The sequence below is a fragment of the Pleurodeles waltl genome, chromosome 2_1 (genome assembly GCF_031143425.1).
Source record: "Pleurodeles waltl isolate 20211129_DDA chromosome 2_1, aPleWal1.hap1.20221129, whole genome shotgun sequence".
Classification (NCBI taxonomy): Eukaryota; Metazoa; Chordata; class Amphibia; order Caudata; family Salamandridae; genus Pleurodeles; species Pleurodeles waltl.
Window position 1 is genome coordinate 199,788,019 of NC_090438.1, and position 12,889 is coordinate 199,800,907.

Sequence of the window (12,889 nt, forward strand, 5' to 3'; positions counted from 1 at the left end):
GAAAGTCGTTAGTTGCTTTCAACTCCAGATGCTCTTGAAAATTCAGGCGAACTGTTGTGACCTCTGCTGTGCTGTCGAGCAGGGCCAGTGCCCACATCCTGTTCTTCAGCATAGTTCTTATCCGGAATGGCATTTCATATAGAAATCAATGCCACCTTCTTCTTTTTGAATTGAGGTTTTTGTTGGGGAATTTTCTCTTTTTCTTAACAGAAACTTCTAATGAGCATTGTGACTCCTTTCTTAGTTTCACATACTCAGTTCGCTGTTCGACTGCCCACCTCTCTCACTGCATTTATCCGGTGAGTCCTGAAAGGAACAAGATTGGCTTGTATCAGTTTATTAATATCTATCAGGCATTTTTATATTATCTCTATTTCTAAGATTGTAGCTGTTTCGAGGGGTCTCCAAACTCCGAGATTCTCCTCTTTCTTTTTTAGATGTTTATTTTTGTGTAACCCAGTGTTTTCTAGAACCCTTGAGGTTTGCTTGGTATAATCCTTATGGGATTTACCCTGTAATTGTGGCTTACTAGGTCTGGCTCCTGGACTATCTCTACCAATACTAGAGTAGGTCTCAGCAATTATCTTTGGCAGCTCACATTCTTGATCTTGTACCGGAACATCCCAGAGCCGCATGTACATTGCTAGTGCTACTGCTTCCTCTTTAAAATTGCTTAATATTATTGAAGACACAGTGGCAAAATAGCCCATTAATTTGCATCCCCAAATCTTATTAATCTTGGATTTGTTTTTAACAGTTCTGGAAGATTGGCAAGTGTTGGTATACCGTGTGCATTGGTATAGTACATGGCAAATACCGTGTCCCAAATAGTGTAGTTTTCTACTGCGTTAACATAGGTTGGGCTATACCAACAGATAGGGCCGTTGTATGTTGGAAGTAGCCTGTGGCCAGGAAGTGCAATACTGACATGACATGTACAATGGGTGTTATGTAGGTTGGATTACTGTTATCTGGCATTAGATCTGGCTCCAACTGACGGCATAAATCCACTGTTGTTTGTCTATCTAGGCGGTATAGCTGGATTATGTGGCATTGCTCCATGGTCTGAAGGTCTGTAAGTGGACGGTAATCAGGAGGTTGTTGCAACCTTCCTCTCCCAGGGTACCTATGTGTGGCAAGACATGATTTGTAACATTAGTCAGTGTGTCCACAGCAACATACATGATCCCTGCCAACAATATCATGTTACAAAGCATTTTTGACTGAATAGACATGCCACACAGTACACATCCTAGCTGGGAACTACACAAGGATCACATGTGACCCCCATGGTTGTTAACACTTGTCCCCTAACATGGATTTGGGTGAAACCCAACTATCTGCTTCACAATGGCCTCTGCGTATGTGACTATTTTCTGACCGCCAAAAATACCTTTGGCGGTGGTGGACCGTGCATCGCCGTCATGCCATCTGTGCCCTGCAACACACTACACTGGAAGTTGTATAGTAGGACCTACAAAACAAGACAAAATGATGTTTGTGATGCTACAGTTCACATATTGTAGGTGTGACACAGTTTACAATGCCATATACATTATTTCAGGCCACCAAAATGGCAAATGCCTGACCTACTCCACTGGACATTAGGAACCGCCGCAACCACCAGCAGAAGTCATCTGCGTGGTAGGCAGTTCCAGCTTGTTGCCTGTGGTGGTCACGGCCAATGGCTGTGTCCGTTGGCGGTGATGACTGCTTACATGGCGAACGTGACCGCCATGGTGCGTAAATTTACTCACTTGACTCCTGACAGTGGTGCCAGCAATACCTCCACTACTTAAGCTGCTGTGTGCCGCTTCTGGGAGCAATCATGCCACATCCAGCAGGTGATAGGGCCACTGTCTTCTCTCCAGAGGAGCTGGAGAGGCTTGCTAATTAGGTCCTTCCCCTGTATGGATAGCTCTATGGCTTACCATAGGAGCAGGTCAGCACCTCTTGTGCACAATTGACTCTGTTCAGCACCATCCTTTCCCTCCGCACATGCTACAGTGTACCCCTGTGTGTCAGTTAGACTTGTGTGCCTTTTGTTGCAATCTGTGTGGCATCAATGAGATGTACATGGTGCAGGTTTTGGTGGCCAGTGCTGTATGTTGTGTTGTGTGATGCTACTTGGAGTCCTAGCTCCTCCTTGTGTTGGATGCACATAACTAGGCAAGAAGATTTCACTGCCATACAATGATATTTCTTTCTTTATAATGGTTGTAAATGTTTGACAGCATGTATGTGCTTGACAGCATGAGCTGGGTATGCATCTTGTCTGAGTCATTTGAGGATCTTGTAAGCAATGTGTATAGTGCCACAGTTCTTTCAACCCATATACAACCTTGAAAAACAGTTGTCTGGAAGGCATATCATGACTCACTCTTTCAACCCTCATCTTGCCTTGCAAAACTGTTGTCTGGAAGGCATATCATGACTCACTCTGCCCTTCAAGTTGCCACACAAACCACATGCCACATTGCTGATGGCCACATGATGTATTGTCATTCATGGAAGGGATGGAAATGTGAGTGTCATGTAGGTTCTATATGCTCAGCCTGCAGAGACAAGGGCTTGTCAAATATGTCTCCCAGTATGGGACATAGTCCAGGCTGTGGGCGAGTCACTGTGGCTATGCAACTGTGGCACTGTGCCTACTCCCTGTTCACCAGCAGATCCTGTCATGTGGATAATATGATGCTCTAGCTGCAAAACGTGCCCTGAATGCCTCAGTTTATTGACTATATTACGATGGGTACAGAGGTACATCCTAGTAGTCCATATGTGCATTTTGTCTCATTGTCATTGTGTGTCTTTTACTCATGACTGGTCCCTTACTCCCACAGCTCTGTTGTCACTTTCACATAAGTCATAATTGTCCTATACAGGCTTATTGCACGAATGACAGTCCCACAGTGCAGACATTGGGGGTCATTATGACCCCGGCGGCCAGGGATAATGTGGTGGTAAGTACCACCAACAGGCTGACGGTACTTACTGCCATATTATGACATTGGCGGGATATCCATCTCCAGCCCAGCGGCAGCCATTGTGCCGCCTGCGGGATTATGACCCCCACCTGCTGCCATGGTTTTCGTGGCGTTCGTAACACCACGAAAACCACGGTGGTAGGCCATATCAGTGACAGGGAATTTCTTCCTTGTCATTGATAGGGGTCTCGCCCCCTTCCTCTCTAGTTACCCCCACACCCCAACTACCTCTCCAAAGCCCCTCTCACCCCCCTCCATTCACGCCCCTTCACACACACGCATACACACACCCATTCCCACATGCTTACATGCAACAATACATCCATTCACACACACATCCGCACACACTTCCAAACATACACGCATTCACATTTCACTACATACATGCGCTCACACGTCCGTACATTCATGCACGCATTCAACACTCAACACACACCCACATTCACGCACACACATACATTCACACACACACACACAACACCCCCATCCCCCTCCCCTGTCAGAGACCCGACTTACATGGATCCAGGGGGTCCTCCGGCAGGAGACGGGACGGGGCACTGCTACCGCCAGCAGAACACCGCCAGGCTGTATTATTTCTCATAATACAGCTGGTGATGGTCTACTGGCATGGCGCTGCTGGTGGTAGCACCGCCACCTTACCACCATCCACCGGCATGGCCACAGCCGGATTTCTGCCATTCTTGTGGTGGAAATCCGGCTGTGGTCATAATATGGCAGATGGCTGGTAGCCGCAGAGACGGTCTTTTGGCAGCCGTCGCCGCGGCGGTAGGCGGTTTATACCGCCAAAGTTGAAATGAGGACCATTGTGTAGATTCCTGTGAGGCCAGTCACTTGATCACAAAGCAGAAATTTGACAATGAATACCTTTGTATGTTGGATGCCATCTCTGTAGTTTAGACACATTTGTCCAAAGGAGTGTTCTGTGATACAGGTACATACCACAGAACTCCCACTGAAGTGGCATGAGTCTGAATTTGGTAGACCATATGTCCACACATGCACAGGGAAGACACTTTCTGTACCTACCATGCCAGCCCCTTCATTGTCACTCAAGTGTAAGGATGACGTCTGTACTATGGAAGTTGCCTGTAGGGACTTTATGCAGTGAGTCAGTCTCGCAGAGTATGAATGTGTTGGTCTGTTCAGGCCTAAGGAGTTTACCCTTTAGAAGCTACATATGTGTGTAGTGTATCATTGTAGCTCACATAACAGTACGTGTTGCTGGGGCATGGGCTACCTGATGTGAGTAGGCTTGCTTAGTCATTGTAGGCCATGAGCAGCGTAGTGGGTTAGTCTGCAGATAGATACAAACGTCTGTAGTCATGACCCTGTACTTATTGGCGTGTGTGCTTCACACTTGTGGTGTGTTGACAAATTGACCATTTTTTGCTTGGTGTTTCTGACATGTGTGTGACACAGCCATTTGGTCAAAAACGTGTGATTACAATCGCTTGATTTGTGTCTTGCATCTATACAGGTAAACGCCCACCAAAAGAAGGCGATATGAAGAGCCAGCCCCAGAAGGTGCGGACCCTAGGGGATTCACAGCCAGCAGAGCATCCTCTATCGCAAGAGGTGGGAGGACCTGAGACGCAGGGCCCGGAAGATCGTGGAGGTCCAGCTGGGGCTGTCCTCCCAACGCAGACAGGGTGTACATTAGACTATGACCCCCCCCCAGTGGCCTACATTCTGGCGGTGGCGTACCCAGACCTTGTTGGGTGTTTGAGGGGAGCAAGGCAGCCACAAGATGGTGAGTACAGGGCATATTCCTACCTGCCGCATTGCCAAATTAATGTGTTAGGTCCTGACATCTCCCCCTGACGATTAGGGATGAGCCATGTGTGACAAAGTAGATGAGTAACTGTTTGTGTAAATATGGAATGTGGTGCATACTGATGTGCCTTGCTTGTTGGCCCAGGGACCTAGGACACAACCGGGTACAGTCCACAAACAATTTGCTCTCCATGGACAACACATGGCTGTGTACATTGATCAATCAAGTAATGTTTGTTGTGGTTGTAAATTCTATGCTACAGACAACTACTCCTCAGTGTTACGGTCCAAATAAAAAAAAGTGATGGATCACTGTCCTCAGACATGTGTCTGGTCAAGTGTGTAAATTGGCATTTGTCCCCCAGAGGCCACTTGTCTTCAGTGGGTGACTAGTGCTGGTCCCTCACTACTGTCTGTAATGTGAAGATGGCCATCATACCTGTGACAGAACAGACATTTTTCTTTGGGTCAGCTACAAATCAGTACTATCCCTTGGTAAGTGGGGAATGTCCATTGACATGATTTATGTGTCATCACTGTTTCCAACTTTCATTGTGCCTACATGTTAGCATGTGTCCCTTTCTCTTTTGACAACATGCATACACTGCTGTTTCATGCTTTGTCTACCTGTGTTCATGGGATGATTTCTGTATTCCGTCACATATATGTGCATGCCAACCTGTGTTTGGAATAGGACATTTGCAATGGGGGTACATTTCATGTGGTGCCACCCGCAGGAGTGTGTCGCCATTGATTGTTGGCTGACAAATACCCTCACCATCATAGCATGTCATTTGGCATGTACAACTGCAGTAGCAATGATGGACATGACGGGCAGGATTAGAGTTTTTACACACAATGTGCATTTCCATGCCATTGGTGTGGAATCACGTGGAAAAGTGCACTGCAATGTGTTCTGGGGAAGGTTTATTACCTGACTGTTGGCATGCATCATGAAGTGACTTGCAGTTATGTTGGAATCATATGTTCTTGGGTAAAGCCATTCATCCATAGACATCTATGTTTGCAGGTCCAAAATGGAGACAGTGATGTACTTTCCCTTTGGCAAAATATGTTGAGGGCCTTCTACAAGCACTTGAACATCTTTATGCCTCCGTGAAAATCTCTGTGCCTCAAACATATAAAGGACTAATGGTGTCTGCTGATGCAATTGTCATTTTAATGGGTACTAAACATTAGTGGTTATTTCCATGGGGCTTGCTGATTCATTGGTTTGTGGATTTTAGGAAAATATCTCCCTGACATTTAGCACATTTTGTCTACAGTGTACATTTCCATGCTGAATGTGTAGCATATCTGAGCAACATTAGTACTTCCTCCATAACCCCATTACCACATAGTAAAGTGTGCATTGTTGATATGTTTCCAGTGTGACATGAGTATTTCCATGTCACTTTCTCCAGGCTCCTGTACTGTTGTCAGCAACAAGACAGGTTGTAGGAGCATCATTTTTTTAAATTGTTTTGTTATTGTGTATGTGACAAATAGATGTCAGTCTGACCTTGTGTGGGATCTGTGGTAATGAAGTTGGCATTGGCCTACTATTGTATGACAACAGGTAACTGAGGTATGCTCCATGAGGCAAAGCATTGAAGGTGATGTGGTCTCCTACTTGTTCAATGATTACTGTGTTTGCACAACTTCAGGCACGCAATTGTAGTTGTCCAAGATCCTGATTTTCCAGTGGGCAACTGTTGACAGTTCAGATGACATACATGCATATGGTATTGTATCTGTAAGAGGCACTTTGATACAGTTTGTTACTGGGGCCTAGTTGACGTTATGGTAATGTTTGCTATTCACAGCTGTTTTTCAAGTGTGATCAGTAACATATGGTGACTCTTTTCCTCTTTGTATTTGCAGCATCAGCCCAGGCAAGCGAAGGCGGCAGAACACTACCAAGTGGGGAAGCATTGTCCCCTCTGTGTCAGTGGGGACACCACCGACACAGAGGGACTCAGTGGCCCAGAGGGCGAAGGGAGTGCCACAGAGAGGACAGGATCAACGTCTTCATCATCGGATTCTACCTCCAGTGGCCACTCCCCAGTGGTGGCGGACCCATCAGGACCTACTCCTGTACCATCTTTGTCCACCACCTGCAGTTCTATCACCACCCTCCCTGTTGCTCCCTACCTAGTTGGCTGTGCCCGCTCACCCAAAAGGGTGGGCGTCTCCTTTACACCAGGCACCTCTGTCCACATCCCTACCCTTGCCATGACGCACATGCACTCACCGTCGTTTCAGGCACGGCTCATTCTCACCCCCCCCTATCTTTCATCCACCCCACTCCACACAGGCATTGCCCATACAGCATGATCACAGTGTACTTACCTGTTTGTCTGGAGGACCGTAGAGTAACGTGTACTGGGGGAGGACCCCATCCGCAAGTTTCTCCAACTCCTCCGTGCTGAAGGCAGGGGACCTTTCCCCAGACACACGAGCCATTGTCTCTTCCAGACTGAGGTCACGGCAGCACTTGCAGTGTAGGTCCTCTCCTGTCGAAGATCAGGTATCGAGTGATTGAACAGAGGGAAAATGTCGGTCACGTCCGCGGCGGTGCTTACCGTCACCGCCGGCGTACATCGTCATTGGCTCCTGCGACCCATAGGGTCCAATGTTAACCAATGCAGAATTGCGCTGCGGTCTTCGACCACCTACCGAGACGGTGTACAACGCAAGTGCTCTTACCTCATATCCGCTTGTCCCACCTTACAGGTCAGGCAGCTGCCATTTCAGGGGCCCACATGGCTTTATTTTTGACTGCGTCACACATACCTAGGCCTTGCCGCAACACTATTACAGGCAAAATTTGATTTCTGAATATTTTCAGAGTAAGCCGTGTTTACGTACCTCAGAGTTGGTTGACTCTCTGCTCGCTGTTCTCCTCCATAGGCACCGTCCGCTGGGGCATGTGAGGAGATGGCGGCATCCTCTGGTGTACAGACCTCTGGTAGACCTGTCGACAATGGAGGAAAGACATGTGATCATCACCTACAGGCTTGATCGTGCCACAATCCAGGAACTGTGTGCCCGGTTGGAGCCAGACCTGTTGTCAGCTATCCGCCATCCCACAGGAATTCCCCCCTCAAGTGCAGGTGCTGTCAGTACTCCATTTCCTAGCAAGTGGGTCTTTTCAAACAACAGTGGCCATAGCATCAGGGATGTCCCAGCCTATGTTTTCCAACGTGTTGTTCGGAGTGTTGTCTGCCCTGCTGAAACACATGCGGAGGTACATCGTTTTCCCTCAGGGGGAGGATTTGCCTACAGTGAAAGGTGATTTCTATGTCCTGGGCCATCTCCCCAACATCATAGGTGCCATTGATGAGACACATGTGGCCTTGGTCATCCCCCCCGCAGGAGTGAACAGGTGTACAGAAACCGGAAGAGTTACCATTCCATGAATGTGCAGATGGTGTGTTTGGCAGACCAGTACATCTCCCATGTTAATGCAAAATATCCTGGCTCAGTGCATGACGCTTACATCCTGCAGAATAGTAGCATCCCTTATGTGATGGGGCAACTACAGAGGCACCGGGTGTGGCTATTAGGTGAGCACATGGACCCAAATCAGTGGGAATAGTTGTCTGGGTCTGTGGCTGTCCCTATTAGTTAGTGTGTGTCTAACAGTTGTCCCTCGCCATTTGCAGGTGACTCTGGTAACCCCAACCTATCAGGGCTACTGACCCCAGTGAGGAATCCCAGGGCAAGGGCAGAGGAACGCTACAATGAGGCCCATGGGCGAACTAGGAGGATTATAGAGCGGACCTTTGGCCTCCTGAAGTCCAGGTTCCGGTGCCTCCATATGACAGGTGGTTCCCTATTCTACTCACCAAAGAAGGTATTCCAGATCATCATGGCCTGCTGTATGCTTCACAACTTGGCTTTGCGACGACAGGTGCCTTTTCTGTAGGAGGATGGTCCAGATGGAGGTGTTGTGGCAGCTGTGGAGCCTGTGGACCGTGAAGACGAGGAAGCAGAAGAAGAGGACATCGACAACAGGAACACGGTGGTCCTGCAATACTTCCAGTGAGACACAGGTAAGAAGACAAACCTGCCTGCTACATCTAATTTAAATCTACCTCTCTAATGTCTGTCATTTTCACCCAGTGTATGGTCACTGAGTTGCCACTTTCCCTTACGATTTCATAGATGTGGGTCCCACTGTGTGACATCTGCTTTGTTTCCTCATGGACTAGTGGCAACTGCCTCTCTACACCCTGGATGGCATTCAAAATGGTAGACTGCCCAACAGTGAGGGACCTGAGGAGGTCAATGGCCTCCTCACTGAGGGCAGCAGGGGTGACTGTGGCAGGGCCTGAAGTGCCTGGGGCGAAGGTGATGCCCACCCTCCTGGGTGAGCTGGCACGGGGCAAAAGCTGAGGGGCTGCTGGGTGGGCGGTGCTGGTAGGGGGGGTGGCAGCTGTACCTGTAGATGCGGGGGGCATAGATAGTGCCGCCACCGCAAGGGAGCTCCCATCAGAGGAGGAGTCCATCTCGCTGGTGTCAACTCCTGTCCCCGCCGTGGAGCTCCCTTCGCCCTCTGTCCCACTGGTGAATTCGGAGTCCGTAGTCTCGCCCTCCAGGGCCATGTGGGATGCAGCTCCCTCCTGCACCGGTGCCACTGCTCCTCCGCCTGATGATGCTAATGCACACAAAAAACAGGGAGACCACTAAAAGGGGGGGGGGAGACAGAAGAAAGACATGTTCAGTGCATGCAATACCGCTACCGTTGGCGGACACGACAGACACAGAAGCTCCCTGCACTACGCCGCGCACTTGGGGTCCACTATTCAATCCCTGGGGCATGGCTTACAAGGCTATGGCCGATTTCTGCACACATGGATGTCACAGGAGCCTGACTAGGTGTAGTTAGCACTGTACACAGGTGGGGTGGTGTGCCACAGGGCCTGCCTGAAGAAGGGAACTTAACTACCAAACTCCCCCTGGCCTAAGGGAACCCACAGCCCATCTCCCCCACCCAGACACCTACAGTGCGTGCTGAATCATCAGAATGAGAGTGTACTCACCCCCTTGTGCCTGCTGTGATGCCCTCAAGCACCCATCCAACTCCGGGTACGCCACCGCCAGGATCCTGAACATCAGGGGGGTCATGGTGCGACGGGCACTCCTCCTACGTTGGGAGGCTATCCCCAGCTGGGCCTCCGCCATCTTCTTGCTCCAGCGGCGAATGTCCTCCCATCTTTTCCGGCAGTGGGTGCTCCGTCTGTGGTAGACCCCCAGGGTCCGGACTTCCTTGGCGATGGCACGCCAGATGTCCTTCTTCTGGTGGGCGCTGACCTACAGGAATTGTACAGGGGAAAAAGAGTAGTAATTACCAACTGCAACGTCACAGTCATGCTGCCCTGAGTGAGGAGGCTTTTGACCTCCTGAGGAGCATCTCTGTGGAGCAGACTGCCATTGTGAATACCATCCAGGGCTTGGCCATCCAACTTCAGCAGGCCAATGCTTTCCTGGAAGGCATTCATAGTGCCATGTCTAGCCTACAGAGATGTTTTCAGGCTCTGGACTCTTCGCTGATGGCAACCAGTCCCCCTCCACATTCCTCCCCCCTCCAACTCCCTCTTCCCAATCCATATCCCCTACTCCCCTACCTGTCCAAAGCACACGGACACATCCGCACACACCACCTAAACTCACAAAAGCAGCACACATGAACACAAGTACCACAAGACACACCGGCGTGCAGGCACACAACATACACCCACAAACATGACATCAGCCACCACTTCACCAGACACCCCCACGACACACACACCACATCCGGCATACCCAGTGACACATCCACCATACCCACAGACACCAGCACAACCCCCACAGACACATCCACCAAATCCAGCATACCTCCAGACACCACCCCAACAGACACACAAACACCCACCACATCCAGCATACTCACAGACACCGCCCCAACAGACACACAAACATCCACAACATCCACCATACCCACAGACACCACCCCAACAGACACACACACACATCCACTGCTCATGCACCTCCACTTCCCAGAACCCCAAGGCACGCAAATGCCAGACTCACACACACAACAGACACAACCCAAACAGAAGCATACCTCACACATGCACACCAGACAACCACGCCCTCAACCTCCAACTCCACAACCCCTTCTGCAGACCGTCCCCGTGTTCCCAAGGAGAGTTTCCTTTTTGAGCTTGCCCTTTCGCCTGTTCCCTCCTCCCAGACCCAAGAAGCAATCACATCCCAACCCATCCCTTCCATATCAAAGTCCTCCCCTGTCACACCTGCCCCCCCGCAAGCACCCATGCCCGTCACTCCCAAGAAGACACCCCCAAAGAAAAAGCACCCTCCAATCCCAAAGCCAAACCCACCCAACCCAAGGATGATCCCTGAGGTGTCTGCCTGCCCATTTGATGCTCTTTCCTGTAGAGGTTCCCTGGCAATGACTGGAGTTAAGTGTGGGCACAGTGAGATGCATGGATATATCTATATGGACTGGGCAATGGTCTTTGCTCTTTTGCATTTTAAGTTAATACACCTTAGTAGTTGTTTTTTTGGGTACACATTTGTCCTGCAACTCCTTTTCTACATTTATGTTCTTCTTAAGTAAGTTGTGCTGTATGCCTACAGTTGGGTGTGTTTTAGCATGATTGCTTAACCATTTGCTGTTAAGATTGCAATATCTGACTTTTTGGGCAGTGCTGGTGTCACCCAAGACAAAGGTAGATGTTCACTGTATGGATATGTGGGTGTTAATCCAAATGAGTGAATTAATAAATCTTTAGTGCATGTTTAATTAAAATCTTTGCACCAAATACAATAAAAGAGGATAAGCACCCATAAAATGCAAAGACTATTAACCAACGCAAACCTCCACATAAAACTCGTGTGGGTAAAGAAGTCACATGGCAACCTATAGTAAATATGTATAAAATACGTTTATAATAATCCAAACGTGCAACAGCCTAAGATTCTACAATTGCAAAATATAAGCTTCCATTGCCCCTCCCAACACAAGCACTTTCTGTTTGTTAGATAATTAGGCCCATATACATCGTGTTATTAATAGGCTCTAATCACTTGTTCGGATAATCCAGAGTCTAACTTTCTGAGTGCCTCACTAATTCATCAATCTCTTGGGAGTAAAATGCAAAATAATACATTCCATGCACCTGTCTTATTGACCACAAATCCTTATCTGTCTCTCATGAGCTCTGCCATGGGCTGCTTGATTCTCAGCTCTATGAACTATAATAAGCCTTTAAAAGTACAAATGCTAACTCCCATAGGCCCCTTGGGTTCATAATGAAAAAGTGCAAGCATCCATGTGCCCTAAGCTGCTTTAATTCTCAACTCAGTGGACATGTTTTAGGCCTTAAGAAGTGCAAGTGCTGACTCCATAAGCCCCTGCTCTTTAGCCAAACAGTGACAAGGGGTAACCTCTTACATCTCATCATTCCAGTGCCCAGGACCATCTAGAAGAAATGTAGAGTCAATTAGGAGGTAGGAGCTTTTTTGTCAATGCTGCTTTATAGATATCACCCCTTCTGTAAATTCCCCCACTAATTTGGCCCCGTGCATGGTGTAGGGCCTGTCTCATTTTATGGAAAAAGTTCCCAAAGCAGGACAGTTCCATGGGGACTACTGCAGTAAATATGTATCTTATAGCTTCTTTGCATGTTCTCTCCCCCTTGTTTCAAGAACAGAGGTTTTAAAAGATGACATTTTTCTGAGGCCAAACATGGGCAGCAGCATATAAGATGTGCTATAGATTCAGAGTGATATTTACAGAGTACATACCTACAAGTGCCCCTGCGACATCTTCCATTTACGTCGATAGTCCCAGACAGGAGGAGTTAAAAGGCCATTTGCAGGATGCTCTGGAACGCTCGAGCTCCTAAAGGTGCTTTCATGTAAGGCTGGCCATTAGCGGTTGCATAGGATTCAAGCAAGCTTTTGGCTCCACTAATATCCCTGATTGTTAAGATGGCTTTATCTCTAGAGGCTTGCACACCTATCTCTTTCAAACTTTCCTTCAGCACCACCTTCCTGATAGAGGGATCTGAAGTATAGGAGGGAGTCAGATGGAA